This window comes from Pseudopipra pipra, chromosome 3, assembly GCF_036250125.1.
Source record: "Pseudopipra pipra isolate bDixPip1 chromosome 3, bDixPip1.hap1, whole genome shotgun sequence".
Taxonomy (NCBI): domain Eukaryota; kingdom Metazoa; phylum Chordata; class Aves; order Passeriformes; family Pipridae; genus Pseudopipra; species Pseudopipra pipra.
In genome coordinates, this window is record NC_087551.1 from 49,192,373 (window position 1) to 49,211,363 (window position 18,991).

The 18,991-nt window shown below is 41.7% G+C and overlaps 1 protein-coding gene across 9 annotated transcripts in view; it reads left to right on the forward strand.

The window, feature by feature from the left end:
• Positions 1-17,745: 17,745 nt before the first annotated feature.
• Positions 17,746-18,991, forward strand: part of GRM1 (glutamate metabotropic receptor 1) — a 182,294-nt gene continuing 181,048 nt past the window's right edge. For 4 of the 9 annotated variants that reach the window (XM_064649058.1, XM_064649057.1, XM_064649059.1 and 1 more), the window contains exon 1: positions 17,747-18,113. The gene's annotated coding sequence lies outside the window, so the exon portion shown is untranslated. Of the gene's footprint in view, positions 18,114-18,309; positions 18,405-18,991 lie in introns of those variants that run through there. The other 5 variants (XM_064649061.1, XM_064649056.1, XM_064649055.1 and 2 more) reach the window with 4 other exon arrangements.

Consider the following 18,991-nt stretch of genomic DNA (forward strand, 5'->3'; position numbering starts at 1 on the left):
TTATGTTGCAAGATGTGAACATCAAATCTTCTCATCCTGAACTTGATGACAGGAGTCAGGACGGGCAGAGGACAGCAACTGCCATCATGGCTACTGAGGTGAAGGGTCCTGAAAGTGCCATGCTGTCAGTCCCCCTACATGGGAACCTCAAAGGTGTGACTCCTCATGCAAGTGTCCTGCACCTGCTGTTGATGACCTGATGCTGTGAGAAAGTCCCACAAGTGCCTGCTGCTCACCCTCCTCCACTTAATGAAGTCTGGACTCAACCAACAATGGGAAATGAGAGAAAATCTTACACTTCTAGAATCCTTATAGAAATAGCAGACAACAATTCATGATTCAGTGACCTTCATTCGCAGGCTTATTCACAAGGCTCTTCACAGGGCTGTGAATCTCTAGTATATTAGCCCTTGTCCTTTAGTTAGCTTTTCTATTTCTATGCTGTGCATGCCTTCTATTAAAGATTTTCTCTCCCAGGTTAGGATTTCTGTTTCTTTGGTAGTGATGGTGCTTTTAATGTAAAGCACTTGTGAAACTGAACTTTTCTCATCTGTATGTCATAAAAACTGGTAAGCAAGAAATGAACCTTTCTGCTTTCAGAAGAGGGGGAAGACACACTGGCATCAAGAGAGTTCCTGTTCTGCATGATGGTATATGTATAAGCCTCTCTTTTTCTCTCACCCCCATTCAGTACAAAGTATTTTTCTTAGTTCTCAGAATAAACAACCTTGTCACGATCCTCCCACCAAGGGAAGGAGGAGATAACAACTTCAAATGGGGTAATAGTCGAGAGCTGGCAGTTCCCAGGTAGCCATTGTCTTGGCACTGCTCAAACCTCTCCTGCCTTAAAGTTGAGAAGTCACTTCCCAGATCTCCCTGCCCACTGATCGGGTCAAGAGTTGGTATCTCTTATTACTTTTCAACACAGGAAGAGGAGGAAAGTGACTCAGATTTGAAAATACCCTTGGCTAGTGGTCCAGTGAAACAACACTAGAGGTCCTTTAACAAGTAACACTTTTATTTGAAAGAAAATTCACATTTGTTAATTGAATGATAAAGGCACATGGGTAGCAAAAGACTATATTCGTAAACCTTGCAATATCATATGAGAAAGAGAATGGTGGAAGAAAAAGAGATGGAGAGAAAAGAAAAAGATGGGGGGAGGAAGAGAAATCACTGGTCACAGATCCAGTATTGGACCAGTCCACATGGCTCTTTGGTGTGTAAGGAGTGCTCATCCTGAAGCTCTTGGGTATACTCTGACAGAGTAGGAGGCGCACATCTTACCACAGGTGTCCCTGCTTGGGGGAGGAGAGAGTAGCAAGTCCATTGATTTGTCTTTAAGGTAGTTGTATTCTCAGCCATGTAGGATTTCAAATGCCAGTTTATACTTTTGGAAGAAATGGACGGTGAGACTGTACTGCCGTCATAAATAGAGGTGGGGGCGCCAATTTATATATAAATGAGCGATCTCTAGAGTAACAAAGAGAAGGATTACAAAGACTGTGGGTCTAGTGAAGGGGCAGAACAGAACCATAACACCTTAGCATCACTCCCTCTTCCACTTGACTTACTGCAGTGATAAGGGTCATAGTCCTCCCCTCAGCACACCATTCACACTTCTCATGGAAATCTCTTAGCTACTTATGTCATGGAAATCCCTTCACCGTGTATCTCATGGCATACCTCATGGAACACCTGACTGTTATCTTGCCTGTTGTGGCTCCAATTGCCTCATTTATGAGTATTTGAGATATTTGTTGGAAGAATTCAGAGGGGTCTCCACTCCTTGTGTCCATTCTTTGTCTTAAGGAGTTTGCTTTTTTGTCTAGTGGATTGCAAACCTGTAGTTTGAGATAAAGGTCTAGACCAAGTGGAAAAATCTCCATTTCTATCCAATAGTTAATGACTAAGGATCGTAGTGATTAGTACCTAGTAATTTCCCTCCTGTTCTGAAGAACTTCAATGCAGGAAAGAAGATAATTGCCATTTAATCTAACAAAATAAAAAGGAACAGTATAAAGAAAAGAGAATATGATGTTGTCCTAGTTAGAACAGCTGGGCCCAGTTCATCACTGTATGGGTGTAACCCAAAACTGTGTATTCTATAGCCTTCCATGGCATTTCCCAGAAACTGTTATCAATAGACTATTCACACCCTCTGCCCAGAGCAGCCTGACTCATCAGGCTACAAACTAGGTGCTAAGAGGCCTGCAAGACAGAAGGATGTTTTTGTCCTCATGCCCATTGAGGAACCCCCCCCGCCCTGAGGGAAGTACCGAGCATTCCTGCCTGAACTGGAGAATATATAATGTTGGAGTCTTGGGACTTTTTTAACCACTCGTGGGATCCAGAGGAAGACTGCAGATCACCACTCTCAACTAGACTGCAGACCACCACTCTCGACTGGACTGCAACCACCACTTTTCAACCAGACTGCAATCACCGCTCTTGACCAGACTGCAACAGCACTCTCACCAACAGGTTTTCCCCTCTCCTTTTCCTTTGGACTCAGAGGGCCCAAAGAACACCACTCTGTTCATGCCCCAGGGTGCTGGGTTATATGTTTGGGTTTTGTGGGTTAAAACCAATTGTTTGTCTCTATAATCGTACTTATTATATTATTTTATTAAATTGTTATTCTGTTTTATAATCTCTCTTTTGAGTTGGGTTCATTTCCCCTGCTGGTTTACCTTTAAACCAGCACAGATGTAAAATGAGACCATGTGATTTTTTTTTGACCACACTTGAGAACATAGCCTCCCTTGCCTATGGATAAAAATTCCCGTATGTTCTCAGTGGCAATTCTTAAATCCCAGAAAAAGTAATCAAATAACATCAGGAGACATGTTACTTAGCAAAGGGTTTCTTTTTTAAGGGGGGATGGAGAAAACAGCATGTTAGTAATTTTGGTATTTTAGGGTCCTTTTCACCAATATTTTAGTTGCAAAGGCAAGCAGAAGTTTTCTAAAGAAAGTAAAAATTGCATTTGTCTCCAGATCGTTTCTGGCAGCAAATGTGAATGCTTATAGTAAGCGAATTAAACTGAGGGCAGACAGGCTACATTCCCTGCACTACAATGATTGTACGTTATGCTGAAGAGCTAACTGTGCCATACTTTGAGCTCTATTGATAAAAATCACCATATGATGGAAATGGAAAGATGGACACCAGTGGAGCCATAATATCGTTCCAGTCTATTCCAGATTAATAAAATTGTAATCACTATTCTGTGCCCTGATAGGAAATTATTTCTGTAAATTCAACTCTATCCTACTTCCATAGTGTTTGGTGTTTTAATATGGCTATCATAGTGAAACTTTGAAAGTGTTATCATAAAATCGCTACCATCCACAGCGCATAATAGTGCTTTGGGCAAAAGAGTAGAGGATTTAAATATTTTTTGGAGAGCTACAAAGAGTATTATTGTGTGCCAGAAGCAATCATGTAAGCCAGTAAACTAACTCTCTAGCATGCAAATAATACCATGTAGCCACAGGATGGTAAGCCTCCCTTTGTTCTTCAAGTCTTCAGCTCTGTTTCTTCAAAACAGAGAAGTTCAACACACCACTTGTGCCCTTCTGCCTCTTATCACAGCATCTCCTGGGGAAATCTATCTGCTCCCCACAGAATAACACTCTTCAGGCCATCTGTCTCGGCTCATGTGTATGCACAGTTCTGGTACACCCTTGTCCATCTGCTGCTCAGCTGAGCTACATGCTGGTTTTCTGAAAACCAGGTGATACACCTGACCTCAGGACTGACAGTAGCAGCTGATCAGTCACTGGTGGGAGTTAAGCCCATCTCCCATTTTCCAAGAGAAAAGGACAGTTAAAAAGACTATCTAAATATAGAGCAGAAAAAAAATAACCATGTCATTGCATCTAGGACATCGTCTAGAGTTACTATGCAGGATATGGAATCCAGTTCTTGGAGTTATTTAAATATATACCTAAATAAGGTGTTTTCATCACTTTAATATTCCTTTTATAAGCAAAATGGAATAAAGGAAAAGTTTGCAGTTCCTGAGAAAAAACAAGCCCTCTAATAAAACTGGAATTAAGTAAATAAAATGTTTATAATAAAATCAGTAAAAGTATTTGAAAATTTAGGCTCAAAGTATAAATGTTGCTAACATAATACCTGGCCCACTGGTTTGGAGGAGAGCTGGAGGATGCTCACAATAAAGAGATATTTCAGACATTGTCTATGAGAGATATATTTCTCGTCAGTGAAAAATCTTGGTTTTCACACTCTGGCAAGAGAAGATTTGAATTCATACCTGACTCTAATATAAAAATTAAGGAAATCAAAACTTTTGCAAAATTCTTATCTATGTTCTGTACTATGGATAAAAAGGGAAATAAAACTGAACAAAAAATAAAACCTGAAACAAAATTGTGCAGTCTTCTGGAACAATTTTATTTTGACCACTTTCCTCATAAAGAAGTGAGAAGTAGTCTTGGTATTTTCTGTCGAAGAAAATATGAACTTCACCAGGGATATCATTTCTTTGATTATAAAATTAGAAGTACATAAAGATCTACAGTACTCAAGCCACACAGCAATGTATTTTTTAACACAGATGAAAATCTGCCTCCACAGATGTTTTCTTCAAGTTTAACAAAGTTCAATGTTAAAATTAGTTTATGAAGATTGATGTACCTTCGTGGCAGAAGGTTAATAATCATTCTCTTTATAGGGTGTTATATTTAATTATCTGTCCAAAATTCACCTTCGAGCCCACTTAGATTATTACCTGACTCAGAAAAAGCAGCAGGTTTCACAGGAGGTAGGCCGTGTAGTCCACACTGCCCAGCATTTGCTCCGGTTCTGGGCTACAGGAGCAGGCAGTGCTGAATCATGGACTGCATAGGGCATAAAACATCCTAGGAGATACCACAAAGCTGTCAGCAAATTGCGGAGTGCTTCAGCGTAGTTACACCTTATCTGGATGTTGTTAGCGCCAGACAGCATTTCTGATAGAGGACATTTCTATCTGCAGTATATGAGAGATACTATGTGACACTATGCCAGGAGGGAATTGTATAGCGAGGCAGCTCTCAGCTGGGCAGCAAAGCTGGCTGCTTTCTGCTACTGGTGGGATCTGGTCCCTTATAACTATTCTCTGAAAGGCACAGTAAATCTGGAACAGAAGAGGCCCAAGTGTAGTAGTACAAGGGTGATGCTGCTGTTCACGGAGAAATGTTAAGACCCTCTTAGAAGCCTCTAAAACCCTTGCCATGTTGGGTCACTGTGGGTCCCTGTAGCAAGCCTGTAGTAGAGAGGTGCCTGAATCATCCCTGAGCTGACATTATACTTTGGCCTGGGGCATTAACTCACTAAGGCAGCACCCTTAACTGATGAGAGAGAATGTTTTCTCTGGATATGTCATTGTATTTCCAATATTACGTACATGTAGGCTTATTAATCAAACTATGTTTGTGCATGTCGTTGGCCTAAAATTTAGAAATGCAATGAGCAGTGAACAATGAGAAGTTAGTTTCGGGTTCCAAATGCATGTTTGGTTTTGTTTTGTCGCATGGTACTACAGCAAGCCCAGCCTAGTGGGGGCTGCTGGAATGGCCCATGTAAATGAGCAGCTCTGGTTCATGGTTTATAACTAGCACAAGTAGTGCAAGCAATTTAAGTATTTTGATAGTCGCTTCTTCCAATTACAGAAATTTGTAATTGAATTTTAATATTTTTTCTTTAATCTCCAGTATCTGTAGATATTCTCTTGTCATTACTCTCTACTTTGCCTTTCCCCATCCAGCTGTATGGATTGTGTTCTAGCTTTAAAACAATAAAAAAAACTAATTCCATGTATACTGTGCTCTCAATAAGGTAGGCGCATAATCTTTTAAGTTGCACTATGGTTCCAAAGTTTGTACACAAATTTCAATAGTAAACCATGCTTCAGCCCAATCTCTTTTGTGCTTTCAGTGCTCTGAGGGGCTTTTTTTTTTTTTTTGGCTTGTTTTGTTCTAAAGCATTTTCCTACATGGTGTCCCATCTGTGTACCACAGGATTGTTCGTGCTTCTTAGCTGGGCTTCATAGAATCCACGTTCTCTGATTGGGGAAATGAGTCAGCAGAAATGACTGTGCATCACTGAACACAGTCTCGGGGAAAATAAAATCCACCTCGTCACACAGTAAAACAATGAAATATTACATCTCACAACCCTGCTTGAATAAAAATAAACCTTTTTATTTGAGGAGGTAATTGGAAGCTTCAGAGAAATGAGAGAATAAGCTTTTATTTGAAAAAATAATTGTGAGAGAAAGTAACAGGGTCAGAGCAAAATAAATGTTTTCCTTATTTTTTGCAACAAAGGATTACTTTTTATTAACTTCAGTTTGTTTCTTTAGGCAATAGGAACAGAATACAAAAATGTGCAAAAAATATTCTCCTGGGGTGTTCACAGACCTGCAGATGCTCCTAACTGATGAAGTCCTGGGTCTGCAGCACAGATGGAAAGCGATAAATGATTAAGGTGTTAGAGGATATGAATAACAATACTACAATATTGCGTGTAGAGATATCAGCAAAACAAGGAATGCTTATCTTCTGGCTTGACAAGCATCTTGTTTATGGCTTAGCAATTTTGCAACAGTTCTGACTCCTGCCCAAAGCACAAGTTAGTGTGTTTATGTCAGGGCCCTGGGACCACCACCAGCCCTGACTGTCCCTTCCTGGTCACTCCCTCAGGGCTGGGGAGATGGGATAGGCCCTGCCTGCCAGCCTGTGGGGATCCCCCACCACCCCCACCTCCAGGGAGCCCTATAGTATCTAGTCTGCAAGGAGAGTGATGAGGGTGCTTCTACCACAGGCCAAGGGTGGTTTTTCCCTTCACTTCTACTTGGAAACTGCAATTGAAGCCTTCCACAAAAGATTAACCTGGTGGGAAATATTCATATTATCCGATTTTAACTCAAACTACTAGAAAAGTGGCAGTGCTTTGTGCAGTTGCTTGTGGGGTCTTATGAAGAGAGAAGAGTCAGGTGAGCACCTTGCACTTGATGCTGCCCTGGGGTAGGTCCAGTTCTGGGTACCGGTCAGTGCATTGTTAATGAGTGTGATGTCAGAATACCTGAAGACAGACATCACTGGTCATGCAAGGATATTTGCAGAGAACCAGCCACTTACCATTATTTATAAATTATCCACCAAAAGTAACCCTGGATACCAAGTTTTATTTTGCTTTGCTACCCTGGTAACTCCAGAAGAATTATCTGCAGCTGCTGATGTTGCTTCAAAATGTTGTTCCTTGTTCTTAAGTCAGATAAACAGCATCATTTGAGATGGAAAATAGAGGTAGCATCTACACCAAGCAAACCTTTACAGATGTTTTGCCCCAGCTTCTTGTAACCAGAGTGCTTTTGGGCAAGACCAGAGGGTCTTGCCCAGTTTTGCCTGACTGGACTCAGCCGATATTGTTCCAGCTTTGGTTTGGTTTGCCCAATGAGAGTTTGGTGTGGTTTGACTTTTTAGTGCCACCTTTCGCAGACAATAGGCCACTTTCACATCTGCTACTGCACAGACAAGGTGGTTCCCTGGGGAGGCAAACTGATTCTTCCCCATTAGTGTCTTACATTTCTTAGGGATTCTGGTGAAGTTAGCAAGATAACTTTAAGTGATCTTTAAGATATGTGTAATGCGAAGTAACATAAGGACAATCTGCTCTCAAGCAGTCCTTATTGTTTGTTTTTCAACTGCAAACACTTCCCTATCTCATAGCCCCAACGTATCATATGCTAAACAAACGGCTTTCTCCTGAATAACCAACTTCCAATACACAATTGCCATCATTTTCTTAGGTATTGTATGCTTCTGTCCACAGAGTAAGAACTGCATCTAATCAAAGTTATCCCATAAACTGTATAAAGACTTGATACTCTTTAACAGCATTGAATGCAGATTGACTTCAAAGTAAAGGTTTCTGAATACATTATCTACGCTATGAAATTAAAAACAGCATCCAACTGAATAATAGCTTACTCTCACCCACATATCATATCTTCAACCAAGGTAGTTAAAATGGGCAAAGAGATAAGGCAGTTTAATCTCAGCATCTTAAAAGTACAATTTACAACTGTGAAATGTACTTTTTAACAACCCTTAAAGCTCTTTCACGCTCTCTCATGTAACCTGCAACCTCAGTGAACCACTGTGGACTCTGGCCTTACAGCATCAGATCTTCTTTTCAGCAACAAATAGGCCAGGATTTCTGTCTCTTCAGCTGTGAAGGTCTTGAACTAGAAAGTATGTACACAGGTAGAAAGCATAGCTGTGATGCATGGAAAACGTGTGGTCCTTGCTTCATAGAGTAGTGGTTCCTCTGAATGTTTACAGGGCAGGCTTTTTCTTTATTTTACTTTAATTTTTATTTTTACTGTATTAGAAATTAATAAACAAAATTAAAATTGAACTATACAATCGAAGCTGAAGGCAATCTTTTCATCACATATCCCTGAATTCCTCTCCTTACCTTCCTCCTCAATTTCTAAAAAGGAAAATGAGGGCACAAACTTAATAGCTGTGTTAAAATGAGAGTGGAGTTAAGGATACATCCAAATATTCTTTGGGATTAAGTTCTATATGTAAATTCATCATTCTATTTACAAGTAGCCACAAAATGAAAGCAAACGGGGAAGACTTTTCATGTAGATTTAGGCTGAAGAATCAAATTTTAGTATGATGCAGAAAATAGGTTGAAAATGTTGTATAAGTTATTTGAGTGGCACATACTAAGTTGTCTGGTAAATGAGAATAAAAAGAAAGAATGATGTGCAGATTTGCATCCCCTGTTGACAGTGGCTGGAATTTAGAGAAAAATAAAAGCCAGATAAAAAGTGATAAACTAAGTGCAGGTGCCATTTAGAAATCAGAAACACAATAGGCATTAAGATGTTGATATGCAGCACTATTGAGCTTCAGTTGAATTTAAATAAAGATGTGGAAATCAATAGCTGTCTATTACTGTAGTGACAGCAGCTGCCAAATCAGCTGAGCTGGTTTGGGTTAATTTATTGGGGACTTGTGGTTTGCAGCTAAATAAAAAAGGTAGTGATGATGAAAACAGTCTTTTTAGAAGCTGTTGCTAAAAACAAGGAAAACAGAAACAAACATATGCTGTGAAAACAGGCACGTACTATAGTTACCGAGAAAGTATTCTCTAGAATAAAAGTAAAGGCTATGCCATGAAATTAGTATGTGCTTACATAACAGACTTTTACATAATAGATAATTTGAAAACCACAAAGACATACGGTTTTCAGAGAATTGTCGTGAATATATGGAGATTCTCTAAACAATACAACTAATCGCTATAGTTTTCCCTTTAGTGAATTCTCTTAATTTAGTGAAGCAAATCTTGATTGTCTATGCCCATTATTTACAGTATGACAATGCAGTACCTCAGCCACGTATTCCTCATGTCTCTTCATCTATTCATTGCTGACCAAGTTTCAAGAATCGCCATCTATACACATGATTTACATACATGAGGAAAATAGTGGCTCCATGAGGATCCCACTTTCCTACACCAACCTAGTAGTCAGCCTGCTTAATGACTGCTCCATGCTCCACCTCTGAAATTCACCTTTCTTGAGTACTCAGTTTTACCTCCCCAGGGCAGAGGCACCTCATTCTCCAGCTGGCCTAGAGCTGTGCTGACTGAGCACCTGTTTGCAACTGCTGGTGATTTCACAGAATCATAGAATGGTTTGGGTTGGCAGAGACTTTAAAGACCATCTAGTTCCAAGACCCTTGCCCTAGGCAGACACATCTTCCACTAGACTAGGATGCTCAAAGCCCCATCCAACCTGGTGTTGAACGCTTCCAGGGATGGGGCATCTGCAGCTTCTCTGGACAACCTGTTCCAGTGCCTCATCATCCTCATAGTGAAGAATTTCAACTGTTTCTTTCCCAGTGGGGGTATTTATGTCAGCCTACTTGTTCTAGTCAACTACTGACCTTCAAAAACTTGGCACATGTATTTATCTTCAAGACTTTTTCAAATTTCATTGATTTTTTTCCCCCCTCAGCCACATACTGAATTATTTTTGGCATTTTGTGAGGAAGCGCTGTGGCACAGTTAGCACGCTGGCCTTATTTCCTTAGACAAAGAAGATAAAAGTGTTCTTTATTGAGTGAGGTTCTTCTCTTGAAGTTCTTCATTGCTTCTGGCCTTCCTTTTTGATAATTTTCAATTCAACCCCATGACTACAGATAGTAAGTAAGGTTTTCTAAAAAGAAACTAATGGTTTTAGGCACTTTCTTAATCTCCAATTCAAAGCATAAGAGGGTCTGGTATTTCAGAACATTGTTACTTCATTGTTTATAGAAAATCAGGATCTGCTAGTGCCTTGTAACTATGCTTTGCTCAGCAAGAGCCAAAAAATTCTAATAGAATGAGAGGAAGATACGCAGGAGATCACACATCCAAGTATGATATTGGAAGCTGTGTTATCCAATGCATGAACCAAAAGGCAGATAGCTAATGGAAATGTGAGATAGAAAGCATTGGGATGTACTTACTGAGGACAGGCATTCACAGTTAATGAATTCAAGCTGCTGGATCAGCTGGACCTCAGCCATTTTATCGCAGATGGTGGTGTTACACTTGATGTTTGTTTTCCTGCCTTAATAAATGCAGTTCTTATGATAAATCCAGTGTTAAGTCAAACACAGTTGCATTTGTGGACAAGATGGAGAATGTCTGCTTCTGGAGGAACTGGGATACTGGGATTTGAAACACCCTAAAGAACAACCAGTTGTAGCAAGTAGCTGAGGAGCCAGGAACCCCAATGAGGATCAAAGTCTTGAAAATCCTAAGTGGCAAGTGGCCAGTGAGGCAGTGCAGCCACTTCACCAGAAGGAAATCACAGAGAAAAAGCAATTAATATGTCATCAAAGACACAGCAGCATACTGTCAGGGAAGTGAGAGGAAAAAGAGTTACAGCAATGATTCTAATAGATCCCGAAGTAATGAAATGCTTCCGGAAATGCATTGCTTGGATAGAAACTTAAAACGATAGAAGTCTGTGTGCGAATTCTGTTATCAAGACAATTCCTCATGACAACTATAAATAAGTACTTAAAAGAAATGTATGTACTGTGATACTGTTTTTGTTTTTATTATAGTACAAAAGACGTCAGAAGATGGTTAAACACTTAGTGAGAACTATTTTTTACAGCACACTGAGCTATCTTCACATTTTGTAGGTGCTGTGCTTTTCTGAATCAACTTTTTGAATAAATACATGAAGTAATTTGCAAATAGTTGGAGGAGCAAAGTTTGTGCGCCATATCTTTATGCCATTTCTGGGTATCGGATTCTTATTTTGCATGTCTTGCTTTAAGTAATAACTATGTTCTGCAAATAAATACAATATTACCTAGTATTTTGTGTCATGTTTCCTTGACTGAACCATTGAGTTCAGATCATGAAAAGTGTTTAAACTGCACAGATATAAAGATGTAAGCAGTGCTACAAAAATACATCTCTGTTCCCTTTTCCCTTTTCAGTGTGGAGTCTTTTTCTATAGCTGTTTGCAGGAATCAGAGCATTGCCAATACCTCTTCACCTCTCGTTCAGCATAATATGAATCTAAACCAGGTTTCCTTCAGTCTATGCACCCATTAACTCACTTTGCTCACTCCATAGTGATTATAAACTATATAAACCAGGTAAAACCAATGCAATCTGAAAGAGGGCAAAGCCATGGCACCTCAATCCTTTGAATTCATTCATGCACGTCTTTGCAGCTCCATGTATCTCAAACCACAGATCAATTTGGAGATATATCTTTTCTTCAAAGCCCCTTTAAAACATGCACCTTTGTAATGGTTTGACCACAGCTGGCAACTGAGCCCTAAAAAACCCTTTGCTCACCCATGGTGAGATAAGGCAGAAAATTGAAGAGTAAAAATGAGAAAACTGATGGGTTGAGATAAAGGCAGTTTCACAGGGAAAGCAAAAGCCATGCACATAAGTAAAGCAAATGAACGAATTCCTCCATTCACTGCTTCCCACAGGCAGGCAGGTGGGAAGCAATCTTCCCACGGAAAGCAGGGCTCCATCACATGTAATAATGACTTTGGAGGACAAATCCTGTCACTCTGAATGTCACCCCTTCCTCCTTCTTTCCCCAGCTCTTTATGTTGAATATGATGCCATACAGTATGGAATATCCCTTTGTTCAGTTGGGGTCAGCTGTCCTGACTGTGTCCCCTCCCAAATCATTGTGCACCCCCAGCCTCCTTGCTGGTGGGGTGGGGTGAGAGGCAGAAAAGGCCTTGGCTTGTGTAAGACCAGCTCAGCAATAACAAAAACATCCCTGTATTATCAGCACACTGTTTCCAGCACAAATAAAAAACACAGCCCCATCCCAGCTACTGTGAAGATAACTAACTCCGCTCCAGCCAAAAACTGTGCAGATTTACATTATTTTATTGAGTAACTATACAATGATGTGCTATTCTGTCACATTACCTACATTTGGAAAAGTAATGAAAATAATAATTGTGAAACTAGAACAACAGGCCTTGAAGTTCCACTAGTTGACAACTCTGAGTTCATTTACAACCAGGTACAGTAAGAATAAAGTGAATAAAAGCCAACCAGTCTGCTGGCAGTGATTTTACAGAATCCTTTCCATCCATCATGAACAATTGCAAACACATAAAGAAGGTGCAGGGTAGAAAATGAAATCATTTCAATTAAAGGTCACCACAAAATCCTACTAATATTTAGGATAATTGATTCCTCCATTCTTTATTTGCTATTGCAGACTTCAAAAATAGGTATTTATGGAAACCGATAAAGTATCCTGTATAGCGTGTTGCATAAACAGCAATAGACTGTAAGTGGGAAAATTAACATTCGGAGGTATTCAGCATGTTACACTTCAGATCTGTTAATTTGGTGCTTTTAATTATTTTTTTTTTAGCATTGGAAAGGTTCTCTAAAGTATGTCAGGTATTTGTTACATGTGGTTTGATTGCTAAACTGATATTTTTAAAACTTCCTTTAATTCTTTAGTCATGTGTAAAAGATTCCCATTTTGGAAAGACTGCTAGCCTTTTTCGTCTATGATATTTGTGATTTTTAATATGGCTTTGTTTTACAAAGCATCTAGAAGGGTTATATGTGGAGAAATGAAGGATACAAGTAACAGCCAGTAAATACAGAGCTGTTTTCTTCAGTGCTAACTGTAGTTATTGGTCAAATTTCAGAAATTACTAGGTACATGCAGGTTTCTTTCTGAGCAGTGCAGAGGTATGTTGTTACCTGGTACAGTCTGAGTAAACTTTCAAGCTTTACAAGTTATTTGGTCCTTTTGTAACTGCAATCTGCAGCATAAGGTCTTTCAGACCCACAGCTCCAACCTGAAAGCCGAGATAACAGGAGGGAGCAGGAACATCTTTCCCTCATCTACACAGCAAGGACTTCCTTTCCATACGTAGGTGTTACCAGTTTTCTGTGGTACCAGACTGAATTCCTGCAGATGGCTTTACACAGAGTTGTCCTTGAAAATCAGTAGTAAATTTGGCTAGTGGATGCTTCAGATGCTCTATTTCCCACAAAGTACCAAATCTGTCTTCGTAATGTATGGGGACTTCTTGTTAAATTCCTTGTCCTGTTAGTTACAATACAATTAAATAGACCTGTCTTCTTAATCAGTATTAAATCCCATATATCCAAGACACTGTCTTTCTCTTCACACATACATGAGTCCCTGTCTGGTGAGTTCAGCCAGAGTGATTCAGTCCGACATTGCCAAATTAAATTAGAACTCTGTTTGCATTTTAAATTGAGAGTCTGAAGCCCAGGAATTATGGACCTTTAACTTTGAAATGAACTTTTTTTTTGGCTTGGTACAGCATAAGGTTGTTGGTATGCAAGTCCCAGCACAGATTTATCTATTTACTCAGGTTGTTTCTTAGGGGATGATTTCAGGGAAATCAGGGGATTTCAGGGCGAGGGAGTTTTATCAAAATTAATCAAGCTGGATACAATTGGTGGGTGTAGGAGGGTGTTATAAATATTGTGTAGCATTTTGGCCTAGAGGGCACCCTAAGTACACTTTTGCAGTTAAGATATAAATACAGGAATTATTTGAAACATTATCCAGTGCTGAACAGTCATGTTGTTTAGCAAAGACATTCAGCTTACTTCTCATTCACTCTTTGGGAGCCTTTCCATTGCCGTCAGATCACCAGATTTTGTCATTGGGTTTCAGAAGAGCAGGTGCCCAGGAAACATCCAAGCTTTGATACGTGTGCCCTCTCTTTAAGGAGTGGAAACCAGGTGCTTTTGGCTACTGTATGTCATTGCTTTGAGGTTTTTGGCAAAAAAACATTTGTGAGATGAGTTGCCCTTGAGGAGAGACCAGGTCCTGTGTCTTCTGCTTCATGTACTTCCAATCTCTCCTCGTAGCAGTGATCAAGAAGCATTTCCGCTTCTTTAATATTGAGTTATAAAAGCAATCAGTTACTTATTTTTAAAAGTAGAAAGAATTAATCTTAGCTTATTAAGAGCTTTGTTAGCCAGAGATGTAAACTGCTGAATGTCTGAATAAATCTGGTCTACTCATCTCTTCGTGGAGTCTATAATCCTTAGAGAGTGTAAAAAATTTACAAGACATCTCTGAATGCTGAATTTTGCATTGATTTAGATCTTACATTTGTTTGAAAGACATTTCAAATCATAACCAGGCAGATGCTTTTCTCCTCATTAAATCTTAGAGGAGAAATTCTGTTTATTTTAAAAGGACGTAAAATCACCTAAGTCTGTAATATATGCTCAGGACAGGGGACTAGAGGGTGTTTGATGACTAGCAAAAGAAGCCTTCAAATTTCTGGGGATCCTTGTGTGTCTATGTCTGTCAAGAAAAAAAAAGCAAAGAGAAGAGTAACTCCGTATAATCATAGGTGTGTGTAGAAGCTAGTTTCTAAGTATCTCAGATGCGAGGCCTAAATTTCATGGGTTAATCTTATTTAATTTTAATGAATCTACTAGTAGAAGGAACAGCTGAGCAATCAGATCTTTATGAAGCTCCGTATATACTGACATCGATCCATTAATGTTCATTTCCTAGCAGTTGCAGCAAATAAATGTAAGTAATCAAAATTGTTAAAAATTTTTTTGCTTTGTTTCTTACAGTTAGGGTAAGTTACAAGCTTAAATATAAGAAAAGGGGTAAAAACAATGCTGTAGCTGTGTTTTAAACAAGAACCTATGAGAAATGTTTACTTTGATAAGAGAAGAGGAGAAAATACAATGAATATATTAGTAAGACTAAAATCCCTGTTTTGTCCGAACGGGCCTGCTAGATGATGATGTTGATGATGATTCTAAATCTTTGTTCATGAGCAAATAGTTCAGTATCTACTAGAGAGGACTACCTATGCATGTTTTGCATGCCCACTCTTTGTATATAGCAGGTGGCTTTTGTAAATCATGACAGGAAAGCATCTGAGTGAGCAGAATAAAAAGGACTGTAAACAATTTATCAAATAGCTGGTATATACTTCAACCTAATTCAGACAGGAACATATGAGCTTTCCAGTTGTTTCCAAAGAAGAATAAAAGCATATAATTTTAGCAGCATTGATGCTTGCAGGATAGCTTTAAATCTGCCCAATAATTTAGCTGGAGAGTCTGCACAAGTTGGCAGTCAAACTGACTTGTGTCTCTTGGTAGGAAGTAGAGAAGGGAGGAGCTGTATTTGGGAAACCAAAAGTGAAGTTTCAACAGACCAGGTTTCCAAACTTCATCTGTTGCTACTCCAAAACACTCCCCTTTCAAACTGTTTTCTACAATACACTGACCTTTCTCTTTACAGCTGACCAGAACTTTTCAAGTAGAAAATTTTGTATTGAAAGAGGTAATTTTGATGAAACAGGAGCAGAAAAAAATTATTTAAGGAATACTGGAATAGAACTTCCATTTTAAGTCAACGACCGTTTTATCTGAAGTAAAAACCATTCTGCACTGTGTAAAATGTTTAAAAAGAAAACAGAACAAACCACTTTGGTTCCCATCAAAACAGTATTTAAATCAACCTCCAAGTGATTTTTAAATTATGTTACATGGGAGTAAGAAAATTGTTCGCTTTTCCTCCATTTCGCAGAGGAAAAATATTCAAAATCAGGTAATTTCCCATGACAAGCAAACACTGCTTACAAGCCAGCTCCAGCCTTGCTATTTTTGACCTGATTCCCTGCTTGTCTGATGGCAGCTCATACCTCTGAAAAAAATGCAGTGCCTTCAAGTTTGTTTACCAATGATAAAGGTACTGTATGTTAAGAAATTTGAGAAGGTGTTAAGATCGGGGACATGGGCTGTTTCTGAGGGGAGAAATGTTAGATCTGTGGGCAATAGCAGGATCAGAACATAGGAATCAGGGACAAAAGGCAGTGGGATGACTCTGGCCTCTTTGGGGGAACAAAGGCAGCAGGGCCACTTGGTGCTACTTCCTAATGGGGAAAGCCTTTGTTTCTCCAGTAATGGTCGGGGAAGATCAAAGCCACTGAACTCCTAGTGCTCTTTCCCTAGCCTTTCCTAAAGCCTTTTGATATCCCAGGTGTCTTCTTACGAGCCCCAAATTTCTGCCAGTTCCCATCTACTCCCACCTGCTGTTGCTGGGGTTGGAGAGACAGCATTTGCAGCCACATGACAGGGTATCAGGACCTGGTGACCTACTCTCCAGTCTCAGCAAAACTCAGATCATTGCTGCTCTGTGCAGCAGCCATGCATGAGCCTCAGCAGGCAGACCTGTTGTCTTTGTGAATCACAGGTTAGAGGGGAAGAAGACTACAGGGTGTTAAATGTTGGGAAGAACCAACAGCAGCATTTGCAAATGCTTTCCCTGCCAAAGCCAGAGGAGCAACCCAAAGCTCAAACACTGGAATGATATGCTAGCATGCTGCAGGTTCGTTGTGTCAAGGGCAGAGACTGAAGTTTAATCATTAAGCATGGATGAAGGGGAATTTTCTCCCCTTTTTGTTCATATCTGAATGTCCCTTCAGGCCTGGTCCTGGCAGAACTGTCCTAGGCTGGCCCTGGGGAAGCTTCATGCCCAGAGGCAGAGGACAGGCAGCCCCTCTGGCCCTGGTTCTCTCCTTGAATGACCTGCAGGGAAAGGGGGCACCAGTAAACCCCTGGGCTGGATCCTCCATAATGAACATACCTCATGGATAAACACACAGGCGAATTACTAGCTGTGTGACAGTAAAAAAAGAGCAGATATTGACACAGGGAGAAGACACTCCTGAGGCAGCATTTACTGTAAACCCTTCTCTGAACGAGCAATAGTTAAATGTTTGTCCTTGCTTCTTTCTTTCAAAAGTAGGGCAAATATCTATAGAGTTCCCAGTGGGGAGGTAATCTAACTTTAACTTTCATACAGTCAAGTAAAACACTCGAGACCTGTGTTAGGGATGCAAGCAGGTCGTCTGAATTATGATTATTCAATCTGGTATTATTTTAATCTGGCATGCCTCTCATGTGCTTCATTTAGGTTCATCTTGACCTGAAAACTGCAATCTCAATGCCTTTATGCCTTTATCCTTACAGGTGATTTATCTTATTGCAGTATCTTTTTTTTTCCTTCCTCCCCCCCCCCCACTATAAATATTTATTTTAATAGCGAAACCCTGCCCTTGAGGCAGATCGGCACATTTCACTGTCTCGGGTCTCCCGAGCTTGATCTGGGTCCCCTTCGAGCAGGAGCCTCTTGGTTTAACTCTCGCTCTTGCTAATTGAGGCAAGAAGATAATGAATTAAGAGCCGCGGGAGGTGAGAGCCAATACCCCCTCTGCATCCGCAGCGTGCTCCAGGTGATACTTCCTTACTCGTTTACAAGACAATAGCCGACGAAATTAAGGAGGGGGAGAAAATGACTGATCCTTCTGTATGAGATAATGGATGAGCCCGGGATGACCTGTTTTTTTCCTTGCGGTAGAGCGGTGCTGAAGACAGAGGGCACTCGCGCCCAGCCCACAGCCGTCGCCCCGCCGCCAGCGCGCCAGCTCGGGGCGGCCGGAGAGCCGCCAATGCCCGCTCCTAGCAGGCAGGGAGCCACTGCCTCACCCGGCCAGGTACGTCTCAGGGGTGATCCTCCAAACGGACCGGGGGCTCAGCCGAGAGGCTGCCTGTGTGGCAGGCGGGGCAGGCAAGAGGCATCGGAGAGCCGGGCTGCGGGGCTGCCCGTGGAAGCCGGCTTCAGGCGGCTCTGCCTGTCTGCCGGTGCGGACACACAGCCAGGACGGCGGCTCCCCTCGGAGCATCGCCTTCCTCGGGACCATCTCCAGCCTCCCGCGCCTGCCGCCGGCCCCGACACTCCTGCCGTGCGCCGGGGAGGGACGGGGAGAGGCGGCCAGCCCGTGGCGGTGCGTGCCGCGGCGGGTCGCCGCGCCTCGGGGGGTGTGTGCGAGCCAGTGTGCGTGTGAGCGAGTGTGTGTGCGGGTGGGCATGCGGGGACACCGCGGCGGCAGCGCAGGGCGGGGGGCAGAAGTTTTGGGGAACCGCCATGCGGTGCTGGCGGGCGGCCGAGCCAGTGGTGGCGGGACCGGGACAGCGGGACACTGGGACATCGGAGCACTGAGACAGCAGGGTGCCGGGACTTCGGGACAGGGGGCCAGCGGGGCGGGAGACGTCGGGACAGGAAGACAGCGGGACAGGGGCCCAGTGGGGCCGGAGCCCACGGTCCCGCAGCTGCCCCAGGTGCCGGGCTCTGTCCCGGGTGCTGACGGCTCGTCGTGCAACAGGGACATGGCCCGGCCGCGCTCCCTGCTCTCGGGCGGTGACGGTGGCATCCTCCCTCCCCGTCACGGCATTTTCGAGCCACCAAGCCCTGCCACCGGGCTCGCCGCCGCTCCCTGCCCCAAGCCTGTCTGCACGGCAGGCGTGCCCGTAAGGCACATCAGGACTTTGCTCGCAGTTGCCTTAGTAACAAAAATGTATTTTCACCTGCTTT